This window comes from Equus caballus, chromosome 7, assembly GCF_041296265.1.
Source record: "Equus caballus isolate H_3958 breed thoroughbred chromosome 7, TB-T2T, whole genome shotgun sequence".
In the NCBI taxonomy this organism is placed as follows: Eukaryota; Metazoa; Chordata; class Mammalia; order Perissodactyla; family Equidae; genus Equus; species Equus caballus.
The window spans coordinates 42498774-42512275 of record NC_091690.1 but is presented as its reverse complement, the minus strand read 5'-3'; positions in this window follow the sequence as shown (position 1 = coordinate 42512275).

Genomic DNA, 13502 nt, shown 5'->3' with positions numbered 1-13502 from the left:
TAAGTGCCTGATAAATGGGACTGTCACTAGTCATTGTTGCGATTGTTATTACTATAATACTGTGCTTCTGGCCATGGTTGGAGGAACTAAGCAGAGTCATTAAAAGAGGCAAGAGTGTCACCAGAGGAACAGGGGAAAGGAAAGTATTTGGCTTTAGAATCTTTGACATTAAGGACCTTAGAATGTTCATGGGAGGGCCTCTGGCAAAGACCCAGGCCTGATGCTCTGGAGATTCCTGGGGGACTGAAGACTTCGTCACTGAGTGACTGTAAAAACTACAAGTGTAAACCAGCTAGCTCTGGAACAGGCTGTGAACAATGAGAGGAGGAGGATACAGACAAAACTCTGGGTGCTCCGGTACTGAGGCAGGGAATGGCTGCAAAGAAAATAGGGACCCAGAGGTCCTGACAGCAATGTCTCATTTGATAGGGCAAGGTGCAAAAGAAAAAGCTATAATTGAGTGGCATGAGCTCCAAAGAAGGAAGGGTCATTGAGCAAAGTCACAGGCCAGTCTCCTGTGAGGGTTGGCTCAGCTGCACCTCTGCTTAATGGTGCGCAAGGAGGGAAGAAGAAAAAGGAGGCTAGGGAAAGGGAGCCAGGTGGGAGAGTTGTGGGAGTTTAGGGGAGGCAGGTCAAGTCCAAGGCTGAATACTGGGCAGGATGTTGGGGCTCTGGGGCAATGTGATGGGCAGAGGTGGAAGTTTGGGGGCGTGTTCTTGGGACCTCAGTGAGGTGGTTGGAAGTTGCAGCCAGCATGGAGTACAGTCTGGGCAAGATTCAGAGAAAGATGCCAGATTGAGGATCCTTCTTGGGGCACCAAAGTCCTGGAGGGTGGAGGAAGTGGGGCTCTCAGAGGGTATTGGGGCATTGTGCTGAAGTTCTGCCCCAGCAGACACAGTCCAGTGTCAGCGGGCTGAGGCAGATCCGTCAGTGGTTCTGGCCCACACGGATGCAATGATAGAGAGGCACAGAAAGCTAAATCTGTAGATGCACATTTGGGACTGGGGGTGGAGAGGATGACTCCTTAGGAGAAATATGCTATATGAATTCTAGGCTTTTTTCCTGTAGTCTGGACCAAGTTGAAGGCTCTGCAAATGTTATAAACCAAAAAGAAATTTTTTCCAATATTGTCATAATTGAATTGGTGAAATGAATTCCTACTATAAGTATTTAGTGGTTTATTCTTAATTGATGGGTTTAAGCATCATGCTTTTGTGATGCAGTCTATGTTTATGATCACTTTATGTTTCCATTGTCTGTCCTAGCTCATAATCCCCTGGGAAAACAGGGGCCACGTCTGTGTCAATATACTCTGTACTGTCCAGTAAAGTTCATACCTAAGATAATTCAGCATATTTCTTTTGAGTATTGTGGATTACAGAAAAGATATTCTGTTAATAATGGAAAATGTTCCCAGTGTGGGAAGCAGGGTTCAAGTATTAACGTCCCCGTGTTCTGCACGTGAGGACGGAGGGGCAGGAAAGGACTGGCATCCAAACCCTTGGTCCCTGGTCTCCTGGCTCTGCACTGGTGTCTCCTCCTAAGGCAAATTTAGTTCGTAAACTTTGCTGCACATTGGATTCAAATGGACGTTTAAAAAATATATGAATGCCTGACTTCCACCCCGAGATTCTGACTGAAGTGGTGGTGTGGAGTGCAGCCTGTCACTGTTTACAGGCTCCCCGCATGGTTCTAACATGCTGCGAAGTTTGGGAGTCACCGTCCTAAGGGCTTCTCTATGACCACTCAAATGAATAATGTCATCGCTGCATCTTTCAAAAAACAAATAATAAAATATTATAAATTATGAAACATTATAAATCTTTATTATTATAAATAATAAAAAATATAAATCATTTTGTAAATCTCTTTATAAATAAAACATTATAAATCATACTAAATAATAGATTTATTTATAAATCTATAATTAAAAATTATAAACCTATTATAAATAGAATATCATAAATATTATCATATTATACAATATCTATAGTATAGAGTAGAATAAATCAATATCATAAATATAACATAGAATAGACTAAATAGCCTGGGCTTAAATACATAAATATTCAAAGATATAATATAAAATGAAGGAATTCTGATGGATTAATGAGGAAGGAAACTATTATTTAGTTAGAAATATTGCCTAGCTATTTAAAAAAATCAATTTAAATTTTTAGGATTTTAGGGGGTTTGATAAATAACCTCCTCTATACTGTCCATGTTCAAAACAAGTTGAGAGATGGACACAGAGTCAGAGAAATGGAGACCCAAATATTCAACATATTATGCTGATTGCTGGAAAGATGGGTGGAGAATGTGGGCCTTGATCTTTCAGGAAATAAGACTTGCTACTGGGCTGGATAGATTTCCCCGGGTAAGCTGGTGGCAGCACTCCACGCTGCAGGTCTTCCTGTGGGGCTGGCTCTGTGGAGCTGCGGGGTGGAGGAGCAGAGCAGGAGAGCTCTCAGCGCAGGTCGCAACCAAAGAGGACAAGGGGAAGAGCTGAGCCTCCCCCCATGCGAGCCAATGGGCAAGCCACCCACCTGTCTGCCATGGGGATTTGGGTAAAGAGCAGGAGGAAGACAGCCCTTCACATGGAAGCAGGAAAGAATGGGGAAAGGAGGCTCCACCCCCAAAAAAGAGCCTCTCCTTCCACATTCACTAGACTATCGATTATAGATAGAGTTCAGAGTGAGAGAATGAATTCCTGAGAAAACAGAGTAATATTTAGGTGGCTGTTTTTCCGCCTGCTAAATGAAGATGGTCTTTCTTAGCATCAGAATGGTGGAAGAATCGCAAGGAAACAGATCAATAACTTGACACACAATTTGGGGGATACTAGGTTATTAAAGATTTTTTAAAAATAAAGATAATAGATATTGGTGTAGCATAAATTGAAGCAACCTTTCTGGATATAAATTTGGCAATTTATTTTAAGAGCTTTAATATGCTCATGTCCTTTGACTCAATAATTCCATTCTTAGAAACCTGAGACTGTAATCACTGGTAAGGTCAAAGATTTATGTCTAAAGATGTTCATTCCAAGTTATTCATCACAATGAACAAAATGAAAGCCCCTAAATGCCCAACAATAGGAGAATGATCAAATAAATGACAGTGATTCCATACTGTGGGAGTTTTGTTTCAACTCAAAAATGAAGCATTTGAATACTTTTCAACGGGGTAAATGCTTGCAAAAAATTAAGTAAAAACTACAGGGTACAAAAAATTGCATAATCCTAAAAGCGCAAAAAATAAATTTTATTTTAAAAAATATTGGAAGGAAATACATCAGAATGTTAATAGTGACTGGGATTGTGGGTATTTTTGCTTTGTTTTTTCAAAAATAAAAATTCCGGTTTTTACATTATTTTTTGATGAATGTTTATTGATGATGCTATTATTTTTTTAATGCGCATATTCTTCTCTGAGGTCTGAACGTCACGAGAGCCTTCAGCATGGCGGTCTGGAAGTGTCGGAACCAAGAATGAGAACCACCTCCAAACAACCAGGGAGTAGGCAGCGCGGTGACAGCTTCCCTGCCCGAAAGCTAAGAGGTCTGAGGGTGAACATGACGCGCTGGAAATGGAGTAGGGTGCTTGCCATCGCCTCTGGACGAGCAGATGTAGTGTAGCAACAAACACACGGTTTGAAAGAATAGATGATACTTGTTCTTTTTACTGATTTCTTGAAGTAGGCTATCAGCCAGTAATATACAGACTCCTCTTAGGACTCAGGTTCTAACAGAGGCCAAGCCCATGAAGTTTCTGGGGAAAAGCCTTTTGGGAAGAGGTGTGTGACTGAAATCAGGGCAAGGGAAGCGGTTCGGCGAGCGTGCAGTCGCAGCTGCTGGAGCGAATCCCGGTACCTAAACCATTCGGCTGGTGGCACGCCGGAGCATCTGCCGGCGCTCCTGCCCAGGCGCCCACAGCTGCGCCGCCAGCCTAGGGCGCCCAGAGGCCCGCGCTCGGCGCAGGGCGGCTCCGCCGCTTTAACTGGGACATCCAAAATAGCCCCACAGAAAGCCAGGTGGATTTATATGCAAATCTAGCTTATAAAATTCCTCAGAATGCTATTTCATCCAGGGCTGGAGAATTTGGCCTTGTTCGGATTCAAATATCACTGCAACAGAACCTCCAGCTTCCTAGCGTTGAAAAGCAAAGCCTGCGATTTGGCTCGAGGGAGAGCTGAGGCCAGGACAAACCGTGCAGAGCGCAAGTATCAGGACCAAACAACGCCTCCGAAGTTAGGCGCTTCTCTCAGCCTTTTCTCTTCCACCTTTTTGTTGTTAGTAAGTTTTCCTTTTTACTTAAATCTAAATGTTTAGAGACAAAAACATCCCAGAAAACAAAAGCATATTTACTCAGATTGGTGCTTGACCTTGATGAATCATTAGCTGAAATGAGGACTATTCAGGAACATCTTATTTCTTCTGTTTGAAATGTGCCCCTTTTTGGAGTTTTGGTATTATTTATTAAAAAAAAAAAGCTGTGACAAGTGGGCTACCAGCTCCTCTCTCTGCATAAAGTCTCTGTATTTTCAATACAGCCCTGAGTTGCATTGGACAGTGACCTTGGAAGATTAGAGAGAGATAATGGAGTGATTACTGTCTTTTCTGTGTTTCCTTAGAACTGCATTCTTCTCTTTTCTATATTTTATGCTGCTGAGCCCAATCTAGTTTGAATTGTCTAAATTATTAAATGGTAAATGATGTAATTGATCAGGATTAGGAAGTTAAACCAATATGCTGTGAAACGTGGGAGGCGGGCAGCAAGGGTGAGGTGGAGATTTTTACAACGTGCAGTGACGTTTCAGCGATATGGAATTAAACAGCAGTACCCTCATGTTCCTCACACTGCCTCTAACTGGAGTTTTTTCCTTTGTACTTGGCAAAGATGTGGTTCTATTGGCTGCATAGTTCTGCCTTGAGGCAGGTCCCTCTCCAGGCATTTTCTGTAGACTTGGGAGTAGGTTGGATCTGGCGACTAGAAAGGGGAAATGTCTCATGTCTCAGCGTCTCATTTGCTTTTCCCCACCGACTCCAGCAGGCGTGAGGACCTAAACCCACCAGGGAACAGTAGGGAGGAGTGGGAGAGAGGGAATCAATCTGTTCTGATGTCTGGCTCCCTGATCCTTGGAACAGGCAGACAGCGTCACCTCTGAGCCCAAGTGTTCTTGTATGGGGAAAGCGTCCTTTTAAAGAATTAGTCTTCAGCATTCTGTCAATTACGGCCTCCAAATCTGGCTGAGTAATTAAATGCCAGCTGACAGTAAATATCAAACTGCTTGGGAGCCTTAGAGAGATATAGACAAGTGGATTCTGTGTGATTGCTTTGGTAATTTGCTTTTTAATCTTTAATACCAATTAAATGCAGGGGAGCTGAAGCCCGAGCATTGCCCAGATGAGACAGCCCATCAGCTTATGCCGTGAGCTGTCCAGCACGGATTTCTTGGCTCCTGTGACTGCAGCAGGCCTTGGGAGACCGGGAAGTCTGATGGGCAGGGACTAATGGACGCTGTGCCATCAGCAGGCAGACAAGCCCTTGCCCGCAAGGCATTCTGAGGGCTGGTTCCTCAAAGGCTATGGTTAGTTACCTCCCCTATGCTTTCTCCCCTCGGTTGTCCCCAGCACCACTGGGGGTCTGATTTTTTTTGTCTTCTTGCCTTGAGGAAAGGGGGAGAGGAAGAAGAGAAGCAATGCTTACTGAGCACCTATCAGGTGCAGTTGCACGGCAGAGGTTGTTCTTTGGTGGTTCCCACCAAGACACCAAACTAGCAGGGGTGCAGGCTCCCGCCCCCATGACCAAGCGCTGAGGAACTTAAGAGCAGTGGTTCTCAACCAAGATGATCTGTCCCCACCCCAGGGCACTTCTGGCAATATCTGGAGACATTTTTGGTTGTCTAGCTGAGGAGGGGGGTGCCTCTGGCTGATAGTGGGTACAAGCCAGGGATGCTGCAGGCGTCCTACAACGCGCAGGGTAGCCCCCACAAGAAAGAATTGTTTGGCTTAAAGTGTCAGCAGTGCTGAGGTTGACATTCTGGCTCTAGAGTGAAAATAGGAACTTAAAGAGAAAACTGAGGAAATTCTTGGGGTTATAGAGAATTTGTCAACTTGTGAGTGTGAGGGAGCGATGGCTTTGACTTGGGCAGATAAGAACCGCTGGAGGCTGCTTCTGCTTTCCCTCCATCATTGCTTTAGGAAGTACAGAGCCTGTTCCATACCTATGGCAATGCAGCTCTAGTCCAGGTGTTCCTGAGAATAAATTAGTACAGCACGAAAGCCCTGTGATTGTTAGGAGCTAAAAAACAGGTGAGAAGTAACGTACTTTGGGCAGTTGCTTCCTACGTTTTCTCATCTAACCCTTCTCTACCTCCCTCTCCTACCCCACAGTGAATTATTCTCTAAGGAGTGTCTCCTTTTACTGTTGTTTCTTTTAGGTTGACAGAAAGTAAATGCTTGAACTAGGTGGTTGTTTTGGGGAGCAGAGGGTGATTGACTATAGTTTACTGGTACCTGAAGTTCTCTAATCTAGGGTTCATTCATCTGAGCGAATTAGGCTAATATTGACTGGGTTCTGGCTTCCCCACACTCATTGTCTGACAGAGTGGCGGATACTCCTAGGAAAAAGGAGCTCACTAGCCAAAATAATGAGACATATGAGAAATATAGCTATTTCAAAAGAAAAAAGGCATAAAGAATAGTGCATTACAGATTCTACCAGAAGCAGAAATATTAGAACATGTAGAACAAGATTTTAAAACAAGCCTAATAAGCATACTAAAAGAGACAAACAGAACAAGAACAGGAAAACAAATGGACAAAGTAAAAATTTTGGTGTGAAATATATAATAGCTGAATAATGATGGGTTATTTAGCAAAAAGAATGTAACTGAGGAATGAATTAATGATATGGAACACTAGATTTAGGAAATTTCCAAGAAAGAAGATAGAAAGCACAAAGAAATAGAAAAGCTAAGAGAGATGGAAAAAAGAAATAGTAGAGTGGAAATCCAGTCCATAGGAGCACCACAAAGCCAGCCCTGCAGAGGAGATCGAAGGATGCAAGAGATAGAAGTAGAAAAGAGAAATTCTTGGGAGAAATAATGGAAACAAACAAACAAAAAATAAGAGAAAGGAAAGAAAGAAAGAAAAAGAAAGAACTCATGTAGTACCAAAGTAGAGAAATAAGGGAAAACCCCAAACCTTATTAATTACAACGAGGAAATAGTGACTTTATAGTGGAGAAGCCTGGAAGATCCCACCGTAACCAAGTGATGTGTCGACATTGTTTACGCCTGATCTGATGCACTAAGAAGGGTGCATCGCTTCTGTGGTATCCTTCCCCAAACTCTGTAACCTCCCTCTAATAATCAGAAAGCATCAGATAAACCGAAATTGAGGACATTCTATGAAACGCTTGACTAGCATTCCTGAAAAGTGTCTTGGTCATGGACGACAATGAAAGATTGAGGGACGGTCACAGGTTGAAGAAGGCTATGGAGATAGGACATCTAAATGCAATGTAGATGCAACATAGGATCCTGGCTTGGATCCAGAACAACAAAATGGACATTAGTTGAAAAATTGGTGACACGTGAAGAATGTTTGTAGTTTACTTAATAATATTGTATCATTGTTAATTTATTCTTGTTGTTAGTTTCACCATGATTATGTCCAATGTTAACTTTAGGGAAAAGGGAACAGGGAACTTTCCTCACTGTCTTTGTAACTCTTCTGTAAGTCTAAAGTTCTTTGAAAATAAAAAACTAAAAAAATACTATTCTCCAGTGTTAAAAAATGTGATGACAAACTAGTTATTGTATGAGCATTCCTGTGGCTCCGCGTTCTCATGAACACATGCTGTGGATGAGGAGCACAGGGTAAAATCTTTATAATCTTGAACATTCTAATAGCTGTGTAGTGGCATTTTGTGGTTTTGATTTGTATTTCCATAATGACTAATGATAATGATTTTGGGCGTCTTTTCATATGCTTATTTGACATCCACTTGATGAAGTCTGTTCAGATCTTTTACCTTTTTTTAAAATTTGGATTTCTATTTTTTCCTTATGCTTTGAGAAGTCTCTATATATTCTGGAAACTAACCAGAAATGTGATGTACAAGTATTTTCTTGGACATTTTGTGTAAATCACTAAACTTCTAAAGGGAAGATAGATATGATCTATGTTACCTTGGGTTAGGAAAAAAGTTTTTAGAAACAACACTGAAAGTACAACCCATAAAATAAAAAATTAGTAAGTTGGACTCCATTGAAGTTAAACCTCTGGAATGTCTTTTTCTGGTCTTAGCATTTTTAGGGTAATGCCGGCTTCATCAAGTGAATTTGGAAGTGTTTACTTCTCTCCTATTTTCTATTAGAGGTTGTGTAGAAATTGATATTATTTCTTCCTTAAATGTTTGGTAGAGGGGGCCGTTCCAGTGGCCAAGCGGTTAAGTTTGCATGCTCTGCTTTGGCATCCTGGGGTTTGCTGGTTTGGATCCTGGGCGTGGACCTACACACTGCTCGTTAGGCCAAGCTGTGGCAGCATCCCACATAGAAGAACTAGAATGACTTGCAGCTAGGATATGCAACTATTTACTGGGGCTTTGGTGAGAAAAAAGCGTAAAGAGGAAGATTGGCAACAGGTGTTAGCTCAGGGCCAATCTTAACAGAGAAAAATATTTGGTAGAATTTGCCAGTGAAACCATGTGGGCCCATAGTTTTCTTTTTTTAGAGGGTTTTTTTTTTTTTTTAAGATTTTATTTTTTTCCTTTTTCTCCCCAAAGCCCCCCGGTACATAGTTGTGTATTCTTCGTTGTGCGTCCTTCTAGTTGTGGCATGTGGGACGCTGCCTCGGCGTGGTCTGATGAGCAGTGCTATGTCCGCGCCCAGGATTCGAACTAACGAAACACTGGGCCGCCTGCAGCGGAGCGCGCAAATTTAACCACTCGGCCACGGGGCCAGCCCCTTTTTTTAGAGGGTTTTAACTATACAAATTTAATTTCCTTAATAGATACAGGGCTGTTGAGGTTATCTATTTCTTCTTGAGTGGGTTTTGATAGTTTATGTCTTTCAAAGAATCAATTCATTTCATCTAAGATGTCGAAGTTATTGGCATAAGTTTGCTTCTAATATTCACTCTTATCATTTAATGACTGTAGGAGCAGTAGTCGCGGCTGCTCTTTCATACCTGATACTGGTAATTTGTGTCTTTTCTCTTTTTTATTGATCAGTCTGACTAGAAATGTATCAATTTTACTGATTTTTCTCTAAAATCCAGTTTGGAGGTTCATTGATTTTTCTTAGATTATTGATTTGAGATCTTTTATAATGTAAGCATTTAATGCTATAAATTTCCATCTAAGCCCTACTTTAGCTGTATCTCGCAAATTATGATATTCTGTATTTTCATTTTCATTCAGCTTAAAATATTTTTAAATCTTGCTTGAGACTTCCTCTTTGACTAATGGCTTATTAGTAGTGTGTTGTTTACTTTCCAAATATTTGAATTTTCCAGTTACATCTTTGTTATTGATTTCTAGTTTAATTTCTTTATTGTCTGAGGTGATACTTTGTACAATTTCCATTCATTTAATTTTTTAAAGCATTGCTTTATGTCCAAGAATATGGTGCGTTTTGGTGAATGTGTCATGTCAGTTTAGGAAGAATGTGGATTGTGTGTCAATTTGGACTATTTTGGTTCATAGTGTTGTTCAGGACTTTCATATCCTTAGTGGTTTTCTGCCTACTGGTTCTGCTGATTACTTAAAAAGAGTGTTGAGGATGCCAACTGTATTTGTGGATTTGGTTATTTCTGTTTCAATTATGTAAGTTTTTACTTCATATATGTTGAAGATCTGTTGTTGGTTGGATACACAGATAGGGTTATTATTTCTTCTTTGAGAACTGAACCCTGTGTCATGTCCTTGCTTATCCCTGATGATATTCCTTGTTTATGAGTCTACTGTGTCTGATATTAGAATATCCACTCTAGCTTTCTTTTGATTAGTGTTTGCATGGTGTGCAGTAAAGAGTTAACGTAACAGGCCTAAGGCTGCTCTCCTTAGAAAGGCCTGTGGGCAAGCTTGGCTCTTGGTTGGCATCCGGGAATTTGGATTTTGGAGGTATTTCTGCCATTGCCTCACTAATGAAGGAGGCTTACTGTGCTTCGAGTGTTTGTGTAAACAAAGAGTTGCTCACGGGAGGGAGCGAGCATACGGAAGCCGGCAGGTGGACTCCTCCAGACTCCACCTCTGTCTTTTTCTTTTGTAACCTGGCTGTGTATCCTCACGACTCACTGTAATAAACTTTAGCTGTGAGTACAACTGTATGCTGAATCCATGCATTCTTCTAGCAAATCTCCAGGCATATTATGGTCTGGGGGACCCCAACCCACGTAGTGTATTATTTTCATCTTTTGTTGTTGTTGCTTATACATTGTTTTCTTTTAGTTAAATTTTTTATTTTGAGATAATTGCAGATTTACATGGTTTGTAAGAAATACTACAGAGAGGTCCTGTGTACTTTTTTCCAAGTTTCTCCCAATGATATGATACAAAATTATACAAAACTATAGTGCAATATCACAACCAGGATATTGGCATTGATATAGTCAAGATGCATAACGGCTCCATCACCACAAATATCCCTCACGTTACTGTTTTCTAGCCACCTCCTGTGGCCCCCTCTTCTAACCCCTGATGACCACTAACCTGTTCCCCATTTCTATAACATTTGTCATTTCAAAAATGTTATATAAATGGAATCATACAGTATGTGATCTTCTAATATTGACGTTTTCCCTCTCAGCATAGTGTTCTTTAGATCCATACAAGTTGTTGCATGTGTTAATAGTTTGTTCCTTTTTGTTGCTGTGTAGTGTTCCCTGATATGGATGTACCACAGTCTCTTCAACCATTCATCTATTGAAGGACATCTGTGTTGTTTCCAGTTTGGGACCATTATGGAAAAACATTCATGCACAGCTGTTTGTGTAAATATAAGTCTTTATTTCTCTGGGATAAATGCCCAGGAGAACAAACACTGAGTCATATGGTAGCTGTATGTTTAGTTTTTTAAGAAACTGCCAAACTTTTTCACAGTGGCTACATTATTTTACATTCCCACCAGCGATGAATATACAAGTGATTCAATTTCTCGTTGTCCTTACTAGCATTTGGTGTTGTCACTCTTTTTTATTTTAGCCATTCTGATAGTGTGTAGCAATAACTCATCGTGGTTTTAATTTGGATTTCTTTGATGGCTAACAATGCTGAACATCTTTTTGTGTGCTTATTCACTATATCTTCTTCAGTGAAATATCTCTTCACTGTTCTTTTGCTCACTTTCAACTTGATTGTTTCTTTTTTCACCATTGAATTTTGAGAGTTTTTGTATATTCTAGATACAGTTGTCCCCCCTTATCCACAATTTTGCTTTCTCCCATTTGGTCTACCATGGTCCAAAAATAATGCTGCATCACAATGCTCACATCATTCCCCTCACTTCATCTCGCGTGGTAGGCACTGGATCATCTCACAGCATCACAAGAAGAAGAAGAAGGGTGAGCACAGTACAAGAAGATATTTTGAGAGAGACAGAGACCACATCTACATAGCCTTTATTACAGTATATTGTTATAATTGTTCTATGTTATTATTAATTATTGTTAATCTCTTTCTCTGCTAATTTAAAATTGAACTTTATCATAGCTATGTGTGTATAGGAAAAAACATAGTCCCTATATAGGGTTCAGTACAATCTGTAGTTTCAGGCATCCACAGGGGGTCTTAGAATGTATCCCCTGTAGATAAGGGGGTTTACTGTATTAATCCTTCGTCAAATATACGCTTTGCAAATATTTTCTCCCAGTCTGTAGCTTATTTTTTATCCTGTTAACAGGAACTTTTGCAGAGAAAACATTAATTTTTCAGTCCTGCTTTCTTTCTTGCCTCTTTCTGGGATTCCAATAACAGGAATGTTAGATTTCTTATTATCGTTCCACAGATCACTGAAGCTCTCTTTACTTTTTTTCCCTCAGTTTTTTTCTCTTTGTTTTCAGATTGGATAACTGCTTTGTTCTACCTTCTAATTCACTTATTCTTTCATCTGTCTTTTGTATTCTGCTGTTAAGCCTGCCCACTGAACTTTTTCCTCTGATTATTGTGTTTTTTCAGTTCTAAATTTTCCATTTGTTTCTTCTTTATATCTTCTGTTTCTTTGCTGACACTTTCTATTTTTTTCATTTGTTTCAATGAGGTTTGTAATTGCTTGTTGAAGCATTTTTCATCATGGCTGCTTTAAAATCTTTCTTAGATAATTCTAACATCTCTGTCATCTCAAAGTCTGCATCTATCATCTTTTAAAACTCAGTTTGAGATTTTCCTGGTTCTTGGTATGATAAGTGATTTTCAATTGAAACTTGGATATTTTCATATTATGTTATGAGACTCTGGATCTCATTTAAACCTGCTTTATCTGGGTTTTTCTGACACTGTTCTAAGAGGGGAAGTGAGAGTTGCTGCTTTATTATTGCCAAGTGGAAGCAGAAGTCCAGGTTCCCCACTCAACCTCCACTGACACCCAGCACAGTTGCTGTCCATTATTGCTGGCCTGGAATGGGAATTCTGACTCTGCGTGTGGTCTCCAGTGACACTCCAGTGGATGTGGTCTTGTTACTGCTGGGCAATAGTGAAAGTCCTGACTCTCCACTAGGTCTCCTCTGACATCACTCCAGGAAGGAGCGGCGGGGAGGCCTTGTTACTGATGGATTGGAGTGGAAGTCCGGATGCCCCTCAGGGTCTCCACTGCAGCTGTGTTGGCAAGGGAGGATTCCTTACTGGCTAGCAGGGATCAAGTCCTGACTCCTTGCTGGGACTTGCCTGACACCAGCTCAGCAGGGCTGTTGAGATGCCTTGTACAGCCGGGTGAGAGTGGAAGTCTAGAGTCCGCACATGACTTTTGCCAGCATATATGTGGGTTCAACCACAGCCTTTACTGTGATGTTTGCCTGGAATAGAATGGATGTTTCATAAAAGTATTCTGTCTTGCTGGACTGCCCTTTCCTTGTCCTTTGACTAGAGAGAGTGGGCTTTTGTTGGGGCTTATTTTGCCTGCATCTGTTGGTGTTTCTAGGTTGCTGGCTTCTTCAACTGCAAGTCTAGGATATATAAAGAAAAAGGAAAAACACAGGCAACCCACTGCAGTGTTATTTTTTAAGTCCCAACTTACCTAGCTGATCAGCCTTCTTTTTGCCTTTCAGAGTTTTCTATTGTTTGCTTTAGATATAGTTTCTAGGGCTTCAGGGGGAGGAATAGAGAAAAGTATTCACAGGCTCAGCTTCCTGGGACCAGATCTCATACTTTTATTTTTATGTTTAATGTGAGTTTCTTGTAGACAGCATATTTTTAGGTCTTGCGTTTTTTTAATCCAATCTGATAATCTCTATATTTTAACTGCCATTCACATCTAATATGATTACTGATATCTTTGGATTT